The 15,729-nt window shown below is 40.3% G+C and overlaps 1 protein-coding gene across 1 annotated transcript in view; it reads right to left on the reverse strand.

The window, feature by feature from the left end:
• Positions 1-15,729, reverse strand: part of LOC131030541 (glutathione S-transferase T1) — a 296,126-nt gene that overhangs the window by 149,379 nt on the left and 131,018 nt on the right. The window lies entirely within an intron of this gene.

Raw genomic sequence — 15,729 nt, forward strand, 5'->3', positions numbered from 1 at the left:
CACCTAGAGAAAACCTCAAGAAAAGACCACTATGGGCCACCAAGACTGTAGCAGAAGCTCAGAAGTTTGTTGCTCCTTCAGACCTCAAAAAAAGACCACTATGGGCCACCAAGACTGTAGCAGAAGCTCAGAAGTTTGTTGCTCCTTCAGGAACCTTTAGGGAAAGCAAAAGACCTAATAAATTCACTAGATATGTTGCTCTTATGAATGATCTCTCTAAAGCTGAACCAAACAATGTATTAGATGCACTTAAACATCAAGTATGGAAGGATGCCATGTCTAAAGAGTATCAGTCCATTATGAAGAATGATGTTTGGGAGATCGTTCCTAGGCCTACTACGAAATCTGTTGTTTCATCTAAATGGCTTTTTAAAATCAAACATGTTGTAGATGGCAGTATTGAAAAACACAAGACCAGATTTGTAGCTAGAGGGCTCTCTCAAAGGGAAGGCATAGATTATGAAGAAACCTTTGCACCTGTAGCCAGATATACCTCAGTAAGAACAGTACTAGCCATTGTAGCAGCAAAAGGGTGGAAGGTGCACCAAATGGATGTTAAGACAGTATTTCTTAATGGTGAGATCTCAGAAGAAGTCTACCTAGAGCAACATGAAGGATTTGAAATTCAGGGTGCAGAGTCTCATGTGTGCAAACTCAAGAAAGCTCTCTATGGGCTTAAACAGGCTCCCAGGGCCTGGTATGAAAGAATTGACACCTATCTCTCTAAACTAGGCTTCTCTAAAAATGATGCAGATCCAAATCTCTACCACAAACAAAATAAAGGTGATATGTTAATATTGATTCTATATGTTGATGACTTACTAATCACAGGAGAAGATCACCTCATAGATCAATGCAAGAAAGATTTATCTAAAGAATTTGATATGAAGGACTTGGGACTCCTTCATTACTTCCTAGGTTTGGGTATATAGAAAACTTCTGAAAACATTATACTAAACCAAGGAAAGTATACCTTGGACATTTTGAAGAGATTCTGAATGCATAACTGCAGACCTATGACCTCTCCCATGGAAACAAATTTACATAAACTTAAGGAAGTAGTAGCAGAGTCACAATCCACTGATCCTACTCTATACAAACAGATGATTGGGTCCCTGATGTATCTAGTGAATACAAGGCCAGATATCTGTTATGCGGTCAATGCCTTAAGTCAGTTTATGTGTGAGCCTAAGGAAATCCACTTGATTGCAGTGAAACACATTATGAGATACTTACAAGGTACTCTAAACCTTGGTCTCAATGAAATGACCACCCCTATTTTCATTTTGAAAGTGACTTGCAAACTACTATGTGATATCAATTAAATTGCTTAATAATCAACATGGCATTTTATCAAACACTTGACAAACATACAACAATATATGCAAAACCCGAAGCTTCTTATTTGTTGTTAAATACTGATTTGCAATATCAATGTGCACATTCAACTGCCTTATGGGCTGCGACAATGATTCAGGTTTGTATTCAACAATTACAATGCTTAGTTATGAAAATATGATAGAAAAAACCCGGAATTGAATGTTGTAGTGGTCTGCAGATGTAATGGTAGCCTTCCAAACTTCTAATCAGCAGGAAAAACAAGTAAACTTCATACCAACATCGTTCATGCACTATAGCAACACTATTCATGGTACTGTAGCATTTTTACTATTCATGCGGCACTGTAGCAAAACACTATTCACGCAGCACTGTAGCAAAACACTATTCACGTAGGTGCTGTAGCAAAACACTATTCACGTGGTACTGTAGCAAAAACACTATTCACGCGGTACTGTAGCAAAAACACTATTCACGCGGTACTGTAGCAAAATCACTATCTTCAAATCTGCACTTTCAAACCCCTGTAAAAACTTCATGCGAGAGCACCAGATGAAGCCCAATGTGTTTCCTGAATGAAAACACCATTAATCCTCCTGACTGTGTCTTTCAACAGAGAAGAGAATGCTAGCAAAGAGGGATTCCGTCCTCCAAGCCCAATAATCAGATCTCTACGAAATCCAACAGCATAACATTAATCTCATCCAAGCATCCCCAAAAGAGAGCTCCCAACCTCAATTTATATCTTCTTCCTGGATGCAAACACTTCATTTCCTAAATGTGGGATAATACATTTTAGAATAAAATATTATTTCCCACAATGTACACATTAAAGGGAACTTTCAATATTTTAAACATTACTTTATATTCCCAACCTTATAATATAACGATAAAGTTAAATATTTAATTTAACTTTACACTTTATCGTTAAATATTCAAACATTGTTGATAATCCCTTTAAATCATTGTCATCTTCAAATATTTTTTTACTGATAATTATGCCAACCAGGGAAACATGTTATGCTGTTGGATTTCGTAGAGATCTGATTATTGGGCTTGGAGGACGGAATCCCTCTTTGCTAGCATTCTCTTCACTGTTGAAAGACACAGTCAGGAGGATTAATGGTGTTTTCATTCAGGAAACACATTGGGCTTCATCTGATGCTCTCGCATGAAGTTTTTACAAGGGTTTGAAAGTGCAGATTTGAAGATAGTGATTTTGCTACAGTACCGCGTGAATAGTGTTTTTGCTACAGTACCCCGTGAATAGTGTTTTTGCTACAGCACCGCGTGAATAGTGTTTGTGCTACAGTGCCGCGTGAATAGTAAAAATGCTACAGTGCCATGAATAGTGCTGCTATAGTGCATGAACGATGTTGGTATGAAGTTTACTTGTTTTTCCTGCTGATTAGAAGTTTGGAAGGCTACCATTACATCTGCAGACCACTACAACATTCAATTCCAGGTTTTTTCTATCATATTTTCATCACTAAGCATTGTAATTGTTGAATACAAACCTGAATAATTGTCGCAGCACATAAGGCAGTTGAATGTGCACATTTATATTGCAAATCAGTATTTAACAACAAATAAGAAGTTTCGGGTTTTGCATATATTGTTGTATGATTGTCAAGTATTTGATAAAATGCCATGTTGATTATTAAGCACTTTAATTGATATCACATAGTAGTTTGCAAGTCTCTTTCAAAATGAAAATAGGGGTGGTCATTTCAGTGGTATCAGAGCTATAAGTCCTGCCATCCTGTGGAGGTCTTACAGAGACTTTGGAACAGCCGAATAGAGGGAAAAGTGTTTGACGAAATATCAAAACACTAAAATCAGAAATTAATGAATTAAAAACATGCTAAGCATGTATGTTTAAGCATGCAACAGGGGCCTTATAACTTCCGCCATACCAAAGCAAGACAAAACAGAAATTTGAACTCACGGAGCGAGCAGTCTAGTTCATCCGTGCAGGTGGACATAGAATCCAGTCATACAGAGATAGAGGAGATATTCTTTGATCAGGACAGCAGTATGGGTGACCGAGATGATAGGAATACTGGACTAGATCAGGGGGAGTTAATGTTCAGACAGTTACTGGGTACGTTAGAGCTAGGGCAGCATATGCAGCAGGAGTAGAATAGGCGAATGGACATGATGTTGCAGCTTATGGCTAGACAGATGGGCGTCAATATTAATCCAGGTGATGCCAACAATGGAAACAATAACAATGGGGGAAACGATAACAATAGGAGCAATGATAATAATGGAGGCCGAGGCAACAACAATGACCCTGAGAATAACATTAATGGTAATAATGGACATGGCAACAATGGGAATGAGGCGGATAACTTTAGACACGCTGCACGCCTAGCTCGAACAGCGAGCTCGAGACCTCTTCTACCCACCTTCCCACCTAGGGACCCGGTTCAACCAGTGAACGAACCGCAGATTGCTGAGTTAGAGGGTCAGTTTAGGAGGGACTGGGAGGCCAGTAGACCCGAGTTTCAGGCAGATATTTCCCTCAGAGATTATATGGACTTGAGGATGAGACATATGCCTAGAGCAGGAGGGAGGAATCAGAATTTTGAGCTGAGAAAGAAAGTTGGAAAACTTTCCTTGCCTTATTATGATGCTTTAGGGAAGATGACCGCACGAGCTTGGGTGCAGAAGGTAGATACATACATGCAGCTAAATCCTATGCCTGAGGAGGAGGCTATCAAGTATGCGGCTATGCATTTGGACGGCGTTGCGCATGAATGGTGGCATCATGGCATGGTGACTCTGGGGAATAATCAGATTACATCCTATGAGGAATTCACAGAAAGATTGATTGAGAGATTTGACACTAGGGATCCCGAGTTACATTTCAAGGAGCTAGCACAGTTAAAACAGTCAGGTTCTGTGGATGCTTACATCGCCGAGTTTCAGCGTTTGTCTGTACTTGTTACTGATATCTCTCCTAGGAGATTGGTGGTGTTATTTTGTGATGGGCTTGCTGATCCATTACGTGGTTGGGTGAAGGGACATGATCCACTCACCTTAGCAGAAGCAACTTAAAAGGCACGAGATTTAGCCCCTTCGGTATACAAAGGAAAATACCATTCAACAAATTCTTCCTACCACAAGGACAAAGACAAAAAACCATTTCAAAAACAGTATAACAAACCCAAAGAAGGATCAAAAGGACTAGACAGTGAAACCTTGAATGAACTTCGAAAGAAGAAACTGTGCTTCCAGTGTAGAGAGCCTTGGGACTTATCTCATAAATGCCCTCTCAAGGCTAAGGCAAATCAAATGGAGTATTTTTCAGCAGAGGAGTCAGAGTCAGAGGGGGAGGATCAGCACTCCGACTCAGATGAGGGTAACACGATAGAGGAGAGCAGCATTCCTAAGGATGATAGATCGTTGGCACGCTTGACAGGGGCCCAAAAGGCAATCACATTTAAGGTCAGGGGTACTATCCAGGGGCAGAAAGTGATATCTCTCATTGACACTGGGGCTACACATAACTTTATAGATACACAGTTGGTAGCCAGGAGAGGCTTACAGACAGAGGAGCATGATGGTTTTAGAGTCATGGTGGCTAATGGCCAAAACCTATTATGTACTCAGAAGGTTTCAAATCTTCACATTAGATTTGAAGATGGCTATGAGTTGGAGGATGATTTCTATGTTGTGGACATTGGAGATTATGACGTCATCCTCAGTATGACATGGATGGCATCGCTGGTTGAGTTCACTTTCAACCTAGCGAAGTTGGAAATGAGGTTTCAACATGAGGGTAGGACTGTTGTACTCAGGGGACTTTCAAATGGGAGTTGCAGGGTAGTCTCTTTGAGGAGAATGGAGAGACTTTTTCGGCATAATGACATAGAGTGGGCAACAGAGTGCTTAGTTATGTCATCTTAACCGGAGCCTCGGGTGAAGAGTCATCCACTAGATATACAGGAGATTCTTGACAGACATGCCAAGGTATTCAGTGATATTCCTCATGGGGTTCCTCCTGACAGGGGTGCAGAGCATGTTATTGAGCTCGAGGAGGGAGCCAAACCAGTGATGATCACTCCTTATCGTCATCCTAAGAAACACAAGGATGAGATAGAGAAGGCAATTAAGGAGTTGTTGGAGATGGGGCACATTAGGCCTAGCAAAAGGCCATTTGCTTCAGCAGTAGTACTGGTGAAGAAGAAGGATGGGACGATGCGCATGTGCATCGATTACAGGGCACTGAATAAGAAAACAATTAAAAAAAGGTATCCCATTCCTAGGATTGATGAGCTGATTGATGAGTTGCATGGGGCATGCTTCTTCACCAAAATTGATTTGCGATCCGGATACCATCAGATCAGGATGAGAGCAGAGGACATTGAGAAAACAGCCTTCCGATGTCACTATGGCCACTTTGAGTTTATGGTTATGCCATTTGGACTAACCAATGCACCTGCTACATTTCAGAGTTGTATGAACCAGGTATTCAGGGAGCAGTTGAGGAGATTTGTCTTGATCTTCTTTGATGACATCTTGGTCTTCAATAAGACCTGGGAGGAACATTCACAGCATTTGGAGGAGGTATTATCTATCCTAGAGAGAGTCTTTGTATGCCAAGGAGTCTAAGTGTGAGTTTGGTATGACAAAATTACTATGCCTTGGGCATATTATTAGTGCGGATGGAGTTCGAGTAGATCCTGAAAAGATTAGAGCTATAGTTGATTGGCCTACTCCTACGAACCTCACACAGCTTAAGGGATTCTTTGGTCTTTGTGGATTTTACAGAAGGTTTGTTAAGGGTTTTTCACAGACGGCATCGCCTTTGACATATCTCACCAAGAAGGGGGCCTTCGTGTGGACAGGGGCAGCACAGAGGTGTTTTGAGCATTTCAAGCAAGTAATGTCTTCATGTCCAGTTCTAGCTCTACTAGATTTCACGAAGCCTTTTGAGCTTCATTGTGATGCATCGGGTGATGGGATTGGAGCAGTATTGATGCAGGAGAAGCATCCCATTGCATTCGAGAGTAGGAAGCTCCGGGGAGTTGAGAGGAGTTATTTTGTCTATGACCGGGAGATGTTGGCCATAATGCATGCATTGGCCAAATTCCGATCATACTTAGTAGGTGGACTGTTTGTGATCAAAACTGATCACAATAGCATAAAATATTTCATGAGCCAGCACGATCTTAATGACAGGCAGCAAAAATGGATCACTAAATTGCAGGCTTATGATTTTGACATAGAGTTTGTCAAAGGGAAGAAGAATGTGGTGGCTGATGCTTTATCCAGGAGACCGCATGTTTGCGCTCTAGTTGAGATTTCAGGGGATTGGAGAGATCGGATTATAGCAGAGTATGCAGGGGATACTTGGGCTTCTGGGATAGTTGCAGGTACCATACAGGATGATAGGTATATGGTGTTGGATTGGTTGATCAAATTTCAGGATAGTATTTATTTGATTCCTACATCACTGTTCAAGGGGGAAATTTTAAGGGCATTCCATGGTGCGCCTACAGCTGGACATCCTGGGATCTTCAAAACTTACAGGCAGATCCGTGAAAGGTTTACTTGGAGGGGACTTAAGGATGATGTGCAGAGATATGTGAAGGAGTGTGCAGTATGTCAGCAGGATAAGGGAGAGCACACTTTCCCTGCAGGGTTGCTTCAGCCTTTGCCCATTCCAGATAGGAAGTGGGAAAGCATATCCATGGACTTCATCACCGGACTACCTAGAGTGCAAGGGCGAGATTGTATATATGTTGTGGTAGACTGCTTGACAAAGTTTGCCCATTTCTTCGCTATACCATCTACTTACACAGCAGCGCAGGTGGCAGACCTCTTTTACAAGGAGATATTCAGATTGCATGGGTTGCCCAGGTTTATAGTGAGTGATCGGGATAGCAGATTTTTGAGTGCTTTTTGGCAGGAGCTCTTTCGGTTGTGTGGTACGGAGCTCACACCCAGCACTAGCTATCAACCACAGACGGATGGTCAGACAGAGATTGTGAATAAGTGGGTTGAGGGTTATCTGCGAAATTATGTGACTGCACAACAGAGGGCCTGGGTAAGATGGTTACACATGGGGGAATATTGTTACAACATGACATATCATATGTCTATCAGGATGACACCCTTCATGGCACTTTATGGCTACGAGGCGCCGAGCTTTGTTGACATAGTCTTGGGGGATAGCAGAGTACCCAAAGCCCGAGATTCATTGCAGGATAGTCAGGACATCCTGAAGGCGCTAAAGGAGAATATACAGCAAGCACAAAATCAGCAAAATTTGTATGCTGATCAACATAGGGTGGAGGGCAGTTTTGAGGTTGGTGACATGGTGTATTTGAGGTTACAGCCATATAGACAGTCATCGCTCAAGAAGAGCGGAGCAGAGAAGTTGAGACCCCTGTTTTATGGCCCCTATAGAGTCATTCGTAGGGTAGGTGAGGTTGCCTACGAGATAGAGCTTCCAGAGGGTAGCCGTGTGCACAATGTGTTCCATGTGTCGAGGCTTAAGAAAGCCATTGGTCAGGGTGTGGTGCCTTCAGCAGATTTACCTCCGTTAGACGAGGAAGGGAGACTAGTGCTGATCCCTGCAGCTATTCTGGATGTCAGGGAAAGGACACTCAAGAACAGAATCGTTAAGGAATACTTGGTGAAATGGAGAGACCTGCCAGATGAGGATGCTACATGGGAGAGTGAGCAGGTATTGCAACATTCAGGACCGAATTTGCTTGAAGACAAGCAATTTCAAGGGGGGCGGACTGTAATGTCCCCTTTTTAGCGCAACATGATATGGGGTGTCGTTAGCCTATTCTGACACGGTCCCAAAGGCTAACAAGGACATTGGTGGGATCCTGAGGTGTTTTGGCCTAGGTGTTTTCAGTTTCAGGCCAATCGGTGTTGCTCTGACAGGGTTTCTAGACACTTACTATTTATAGTAAGTTAGTCTCCAAGCAGTGACTTGAAATTTTTAGTGTTTCCTTGGTTGGCATAATTATCAGTAAAAAATATTTGAAGGCGACAATGATTTAAAGGGATTATCAACAATGTTTTAATATTTAACGATAAAGTGTAAAGTTAAATTAAATATTTAACTTTATCGTTATATTATAAGGTTGGGAATATAAAGTAATGTTTAAAATATTAAAAGTTCCCTTTAATGTGTACATTGTGGGAAATAATATTTTATTCTAAAATGTATTATCCCACATTTAGGAAATGAAGTGTTTGCATCCAGGAAGAAGATATAAATTGAGGTTGCGAGCTCTCTTTTGGGGTATGCTTGGATGAGATTAATGTTATGCTGTTGGATTTCCTAGAGATCTGATTATTGGGCTTGGAGGACGGAATCCCTCTTTGCTAGCATTCTCTTCTCTGTTGAAAGACACAGTCAGGAGGATTAATGGTGTTTTCATTCAGGAAACACATTGGGCTTCATCTGATGCTCTCGCATGAAGTTTTTACAGGGGTTTGAAAGTGCAGATTTGAAGATAGTGATTTTGCTACAGTACCGCGTGAATAGTGTTTTGCTACAGTACCGCGTGAATAGTGTTTTGCTACAGCACCGCGTGAATAGTGTTTTTGCTACAGTACCGCGTGAATAGTGTTTTTGCTACAGTGTTGCGTGAATAGTAAAATGCTACAGTGCCATGAATAGTGCTGCTATAGTGCATGAACAATGTTGGTATGAAGTTTACTTGTTTTTCCTGCTGATTAGAAGTTTGGAAGAATACCATTACATCTGCAGACCACTACAACATTCAATTCCAGGTTTTTTCTATCATATTTTCATAACTAAGCATTGTAATTGTTGAATACAAACCTGAATAATTGTCGCAGCCCATAAGGCAGTTGAATGTGCACATTTATATTGCAAATCAGTATTTAACAACAAATAAGAAGTTTCGGGTTTTGCATATATTGTTGTATGTTTGTCAAGTGTTTGATAAAATGCCATGTTGATTATTAAGCACTTTAATTGATATCACATAGTAGTTTGCACGTCTCTTTCAAAATGAAAATAGGGGTGGTCATTTCAACTGGGCAAAGGAAGTGTCGAACCTCGGTTCATCTTAAAGAGACAAACTTGATCAACTTCTGACCTCTTGACCCACTATACCTCTTCAATGCAAAGGTTCATAGCGAAAGACTCAACACTAATCTAGAACTAAGCTAAGAAGATTAATCCTAGAAAGCGAAACGTAGGGGTCCCCATTTGCAATGGGGCGATGTGTGAAAACATCACAACATCTAGCGCCACCTCGAACAAATGTTCTTAAACATTTGAATGATAAATACTCAATTGACACTTAGGACCTCTAGAAAATTCAACCCAACTTATCAAGTGACTAGAAAATGTACTCAAAGAGGAAGGAGAATCTTTAACCAAATCAAGGCACTTTGTCTTTGATTACTTACATGTGTGCAAATGTATTCATTCCCCTCAACAAGAACATTATGACTTCCAAGTTCCATCGTGATTAGCTACGTAGTTTGTCTAAACTTCATAAGCATCCTGGATAGAGCCTCACTGCCAGTCGGACGTCTATAGCCTCGACGAGGTTACCGTTTTAATCTCACAAATATTGCTCCATTGCTAGCCGGGCATCCATAGCCCCGATGGAGTTACTCGCATGTTCCCATTAGCCAATTTTGATATTTCATTTCATTCATTTTTCTTTTCTCTTGATTTTTTCTCTTTCATTTTGTCATTTTTCTCTCTTTTGATATTGTTTTCTTTTCTTTTCATATTTCGTCAATTCCTTTGGCTCATAAAAAATGAAGCTTACTTGGGTTTGACGATTACAGTGGCGTTGAAGCTAGAGTTTGGATTTTTCACTAATCATGGCTTCGCCTGAAAACCATAATGACTCAGAGTTTATTAGTGTGTAAAGATATAGTAATCAAAAGATGTCGTTATCAAAACACAGAAAGTGATTCTCTTCCAAGTCAAGTACAAGTCCTGACCAAATGATAAAGTCGGAGAGGAATAACCTCAGATTTCAAAGCATTCCATGAATAGATATCTATGAAATGAGCCTAACATAAGATCCAAGATGTTGCCAGTGTGTGAGTAAAGAACACAAACACCTTTCTCACAAATGAAGGCTCCCACTTAGGACACCTAAACTAAGCAAACGACCGACTCAAAAGCAAACAAACCCAAAGCAAACTAAGCTAAAGAACACAATAACAAACCAAACAAAGGCAAACCAAAAGCAAATGAAGGAAAGCAAACAACTAACTAGAGGAGCCATTCAGGATCATGAGTCAAATGACTCAAGGCAAATTAAGAACAAGGCTCAAAAAGACCTCTAACTAAAACACACGAAAGGAAAACCTACTCTAAAAGCTATATGCAAGACTCCTAGACTTGATACGACTTGACGAAGCGAAATATGTACATGACTTTACATGATTTCTCAAGGTATGCAACAAGAGCATGGTAAAGATAATAGTTCACAATCGAGCAAATTCATCTTTAAATACAGAAAAGCAAGCTCTCACCCTGCATCTCTCATATTCAAGCAAGGTTTCATGTAATATAATCAATTGAGGCAACTCATCAGGTCCGTGATCTATCCAAATGCAAGTTGTTTTCCCAAAACCCCCGTAATCAAAATCATAATAACTTTCAAAGCTAGGATTAAGGAAAGAGACAACCTGGCGTCGCTTGTGCTCGAATAGAAGTGCATTGTTGGAAGCGAGACCATCAGTTGCTTCAGGAGGTCGCCATTGGTGATGTACCATTCCACGAGCATTCACAACATGTTAATCCTTACTTGCAAGCTCTTCTTTGAATAATCTTAGCGCCCCTTCTAATAGCTCAACTTTCTTTGTTTTCACAATAACAACTTGCTCATCTCTATGCATTAACCACGCATCATCATGAAATTTTGTACGCATATCTTTGAAAATGAGAATCTCCTTGAGTGTATGATCTTCAAAGATTTCCTCTAGTTAATCAAATACAATCTCTGGTGGTATTTCATCTTCAAGCATTGTCTCGGGAGGCCGAAGTTGATGATGAATCTCATCACTCACCATAACTTGTTTGTCTTGAATTTTTTTTGGTAGTGATTCTATTTGTACTTCTTCCATAAGATCCTTCAACGCCCCCTCAAATAGTATGATGGTGAAGATATCTCTGAGCACCCCCTCAAATTGTTCTTCATATTTGGGCTCACTTACAATGATTTGTAGCTCTTCATTTAATAAGTCAACTTGATTATCCTCTTCAAGAGGGTTAGTTGAAACCTCTTGCAATTCACTCTCAAAGATCTCCTTTTGTAGCATGAATGAAAATTCTTCAAGGAATGAGTCATCTTCTTCTTTGATTGCTTTCTCACCACTTTGATCATCGCTTACCACTATTTGAGCATTCTCAACTGCTTCTTCAACTTTCATTCCATGATATTCTTCTTTAGGTGCAAGGCATGGTGAGCTATCCATTGCAATATATCGGTCATCAGGTGAACTTGTATCATCAACTTTCAACTGCCTTCCTTCACTTTCAGATGGTGTAGCAATATCTTGTTCATATGTTATTCTAAATTCAGCTGCAAGGTGTGCACTCATGATCTATTCGTGATACACTCTTCTTCGGATAAGGTTGGCATTCCAAACTGATATCTGACTTGGTTGATGGCCATCTCACACACTGAGCAAGTAAATTCGGAGTGAGGTGCATTGTGAATCCTACACCATAATGGTAGCAATATACCTTCTAAATGCATTTCACCATTCAAAATAAGTTGATTTTCAATTATCCATAAGAAGCTTGAAAGAGGATCCTTTCTCTCTGGGACACTAAAATTGCCTTCTTCTGCTTCTGGCCTGGGGACATCCCAAAAGAAGATCTTTCCCTGTGCTGCCGATTCTATTCTTGATAAATATCTCAAGCAATGCATTTCATCATGTTCATTAGTCTCATGGATTCGACAGTACCCTGGCCTTGCAAACTCAGACAATTGGCGTGGATAAAGCGGTGTATTTAATCTCCACCAAAGTTGAGGAAAATCAACTGAATGCTCATCGTGAAATTGTTGTTGCTCCATTGAGAAATCTTTCTTTTTTTATTTTTTTTTATTTTCTGTTTTTCACTTTTTTTGGATTTTTACTTTTTTGGATTTTCTGGAATAAGAGAGATCCTGAATATCTCAGATTCAACTTGAAAGATCAATTGGTTCTAGCTACGCAAAAGTGCTTCCTTTCTTCGCAAGTCTATCAAAGGGTGACCCCCAACATCAACTGCTTCATTCATGTATCCACAATCATGCTTTCTTGTGCATCAATTCTGTCGGGTGTTAAGAAAAGGCTCTCCATTGATCTTCCTTGGATTCAAGAGTTCACATTCGCTCACCTTTCTTCTGCTTCAATTTTGTTGAGAGCGAGAGGAGGGTAAAAGCTCTGGATAACTGCTCTAAATATGACTTAATAAAATCTAGATTTCAGTAGCTCAGTGTTCATCGCGATCATGCCCTCCCTCTAGCGCCAATTCTGTTGATGTGTTTTTCATGCACATGCAAACACATAATAAAATACCAAGGTATCTTATCCTCTCTTGAACAAAGTTTCCCCAAATGCTGAAGATTTCGCCTAAGGATCAATCGAGGCAACTCCAAGGTTCTGGTATGTAGGTTCTCTCTTGCTCTATCTCTATCAAAGTGACACATCTGCACTCAAAGGCCAGCTCTTTATCCTTTTATTGCCACACCTTGCCTCTTGGTTTAACGTGGATTGAAGGGGCTTAGGCATGTGTTGCGGATGGTGAGGTGGATGCTCTCTGTTTTACCTTTTAAATATACCTTAAGAAACTTTTTCTTCACTCCAAAATTTCAGTGGAGCCATGCAATGCCAAAGACCCGAAAAAAAACAATTTACATTTTCAGCTAGTGGTTGGTGGGTCCCAACAATAATGTGGCAAAGACATGTGAAAACTTTTAAAATTTCTATCTCTGATTTTGTGGGGCCCAGCAGGAGAGTCATTAAAAGACTTATTTAAATCCCCATTTTAGAGTGTGTGGGGTCCAAAAAGGTGATGAGAGGAATGTGAGGGAAGTGGTAAGGGAAGCTGCTATGGAGGGATAGGGAGGTTTAGGATGTGGGAGGTATAAGGGGTAATTGAAAGTGGATATGGGGTTATAGGAAGTGTTGAGGTGGGAGGTAGGAGTTAGGAAGGGGGATAAAGGGGGTAAGGAAGGTGGTAAAGTGGGGGTAGAAGATGATAAGGAAGGGTTTGGATGCAGTGTGTTAGTTAAAAGAAAAGGGTAGATGGTAGGGTGGAAAGGGTAGGTTAATAGGTGTGTGGTAGAGGTAAGCTAAGGGAAATAATGGAAGTAAGACTTATGGGATGTGGGATGGGAATAAAGGGGTAAAGGGGTAGGTAGTGTGGATGGTAGGTTAAAGGGAGTGTGAGATAGAAGGTATGAGGGGTAGGGAGATGTTAGGATAGAATAGGGGTAGAGGGATATTAGGATAGAATAGGGGTAGGGGTAAGGTGGAAAGGAAGTTAGTGAAGGGAGGTTAGGGTGTAAGATGAAAGGGTAGGTTTAAGTTAAGTGAAGGGAGGTTTAGGATGGGATGGAGGTTAAGGGGTGTAGTGGTAGGAGAGTGATCGGGTTTGGGCACCCACAGACAGTGCTGGGAGAAATGGAAGTGATAAAACCTTGACTGGGCAAAGGAATTGTCGAACCTCGGTTCATCTTAAAGAGACAAACTTGATCAACTTCTGACCTCTTGACCCACCATACCTCTTCAATGCAAAGGTTCATAGCGAAAGACTCAACACTAACCTAGAACTAAGCTAAGAAGACTAATCCTAGAAAGTGAAAAGTAGGGGTCCCCATTTGCAATGGGGCTATGTGTGAATACGTCACAACACATGGCAACTTGACCATGGTGGAAGGCTCTCTCTATTCTTTTGGTAGAAACAATTCTAGGAGCTCTATTTGACATTCCTTTAAGAAATACCTTCTTCCTTTCAACTTGAAACTTAAGTTCCATGGTCTGCAAATTCCAAGTGAATTCCCAACGAAATATAAACATTGAACCACGAGTACTAAATAAATATATTCTAAGCCAACAACATAGAAGTCATCTATCACTTTGAGATTTCCCAAGGAGAGGCTCAATTAGGAAATTTTTTTCTTGCAAGCATGGTGATTCCATCAACCACCATCTCTTCAAAGTCTTATGTCTCAGACCTCTCTTGTCCAGCAAACCTGCAATGAAGTTGTGGGTTGTGCCACTAATAACTAACATTGTATCTCTTTATGCATGAAGGAATCCATAAAATTTAAAGGGGCTATATTGAGGTGTACCAGAATAAGTAGAAAAAGTACCTCTTGAAATTACTTCTTCCTTATGTGTCTTAGGTTCAGGTCCATCTTCCTCTTTTTCTAGCTAAGGTTCCTTAGCTCTAGATTCTTTATCTAAAACTATTTCAATGTAATGCACTTGTCCATAACAAAGACACCTATGTCCTAGTGCCCATGGTTCCTTTCAAGAGAAGCAAGCTTTTTTCTATCTCAATTCATTCTTTGCCTCTTCTTTTTTGGAAGGAATATTTTTTGTAATGATTGAATTCCTTCTGAAAACGTTTCTTTGGGGGAATCCTGGAAGAGTCTTTGTTTAAAATTTACTTTTAGGAACCACAATTGCTAATGCCAAAGACCTCTTGATTTCCCCCTGCAATGAAGGTGGATAGAAAGCCTTCACCAAACCTTTGAGGGGCTTGAATAGACCTTCTATTCAAACAACATAGTTTTAGCATCCTTTCAAAGACATCAGGAACCATTATGGACAACTTTTCAAATTCAGTCACATAGCTTTTTATAGTACTGATTCAACTCCCTCAAATGGATTTTAGGGTCTCTTTTGTCAAACTGCTCAATGGATCTCCTTCTAAACTCATCACAGTTATTCATGAGACTATGAATTCAGGTGTCTAACCTATGGTACCACCACACATGAGTAATACCTTAAACGTGAAAAGTTGCAAACTTGTTGATTTCCTCCTCAAACATGGGTTTGAGCAATAGGTAAGTTCCCAACTTCTAAACCCATGCACAAGTTGTACACTTGTTTGACCAATCAAATTTAGAAAGGGTAAACTTCTCTAGTGAATAGCACAGATCTTTGTTCTGCTTATTTATTTGCGTTCTTGGCTAAAGTCTCAGTTCATTCTGTAATATCCCTTCGCTAATATATGTAAGGAATGAAGGTCTAATGATTCAAGGAATATTGGCAAAAAAATCACATGCAATCTGAAACTTATCATGAACTGATTGCAAGCTTTGAGAATCATATAATAAGCTGACCATTGATGGAAGCAAGTCAAATTTGCGTCAATTCTGAAGTTGACATTTTGTCAAATGATTGTCATACATGTTT

The sequence above is a fragment of the Cryptomeria japonica genome, chromosome 4 (assembly GCF_030272615.1).
Source record: "Cryptomeria japonica chromosome 4, Sugi_1.0, whole genome shotgun sequence".
NCBI classification, from domain to species: Eukaryota; Viridiplantae; Streptophyta; class Pinopsida; order Cupressales; family Cupressaceae; genus Cryptomeria; species Cryptomeria japonica.